A 1635-nucleotide genomic window follows, 5' to 3' on the forward strand; every position below is an offset into this window, starting at 1 on the left:
TTATTGTCTTCAAAAGTGATGTGAGCTTGAGAATTCTTGACATCAAATGATTATTTAGCATCTTAGAGCTACATGAAAATCCAACACATATTTAGGTAATTAAAGTGACAAGTAAATACGTCAAAAGTTCTAGGTAATCCATGTAACGAGTAACAAAAATATTGTGAAAGTTCTAACAATTTCTCCTATCATTTTTTATTAACTATAAATTAGTTCTATAATATATACATTAATAGAGACTCGACTTTAAAGAGTATCTAATAGAGTATTATTTTGTATCCCTAGGTAAGTATACTTGGTTCCCTTCACCTAAGCCAAATGATATATATTCATTTTCATGATTGTTTAGAGTGCTCAGGTTGTTAGTGGCTATTCTTATCCAGAGAATATTGCAAGCCCATGTTAAACATTATATTATTGACTTATGGTCTGAGTTTTCCTCTTCCCCTTCCTTCCAAAAGCATGCTATCACATTTCAAGAGTGGTGATTCATATTCAAATCATTTTCTATCAAAAAAGGTTACAGGATAGGTCAGTTTTTTCCCGATCGAGGGTCAACAATATTTCCTTGGATGATATAATTTATGAATTGATGACAAGGAATTTCTAGTTTTGTTCCGTTGTCTACCTTCATGGCCAAATAGATTCAATGTTTGATAACTCATTATAATGAATCCAAAAAACTTTCATTGAACTTTAGAGTTTTTTACATATCTTTGGAACTCTCTGTTGAGAGGCAAATGCCCTTTGAGATATAATGATCTACCCTCCACCCAATAACCTAGTTTAGCCTTAAGATTTAAGATAACTCCTACTGAAATGCTGATGTTATTCATTGGTATGTCCCATCGATAGATCCTAGAACATAGGTAAAATTTTTATAATTAAGAGTGTTATAAGATAACACCTTAGATATAGTTAACCATTAAAACACGCTCCTGTAAAAATGCTAAAGAACCTAGAGCAAAAATAAATTTAAATTCACTGGTTATATATGGAGGATTACTATAGGTTATTTTCATGGATATGCTTGAGTTGTGTTGGTCTAATTCATTTGAACTTGTGTTCTTGACTCATGTTATGGAAATTGCCCTATAAAAGCTCTTCATACCATTTTTATTCATTTATCTAATACATTGTAATTTACTTTCTCTTTCATACTTTTTTCCATCATCATCCTCACTGCAGTCTTTAGATAAAGGCAACCTGGTGACATTGAAAACAAAAAATTTGCTTGAAAAGAGGGATTATAAAACAGAATAAGACAAACAAAACAAAAAGGGACATGACAGCCTTAACATAACAAGATTTCAATCTTCACTTTGCATAAGTTGTGAGCTCTATTTGGTCAAGATAGTCGTTAGGTGTTGCCGGGTTGATGATCGGATCAAAAGAATAACATGACATTTGCCTCATTTACAGATCAGTTCTATGGCACTCTCGATGGCTGCTATAGTTTATTAAGCATTTTGGTATCCTCTTTTAAACCAATAGTTGATTTCAATGTCAATCGAGCAGTATGATGCATGCAATTACATGGTTGAGTACCAAAGGATAATTGTGAAGTTCCAACGAAATGACATTAAGCAGCATAATTTAGTTTTATTTTATTTTGTGTTTTTCTAATGTTGCATG

This window comes from Phalaenopsis equestris, unplaced genomic scaffold (assembly GCF_001263595.1).
Source record: "Phalaenopsis equestris unplaced genomic scaffold, ASM126359v1 Scaffold000204, whole genome shotgun sequence".
NCBI classification, from domain to species: Eukaryota; Viridiplantae; Streptophyta; class Magnoliopsida; order Asparagales; family Orchidaceae; genus Phalaenopsis; species Phalaenopsis equestris.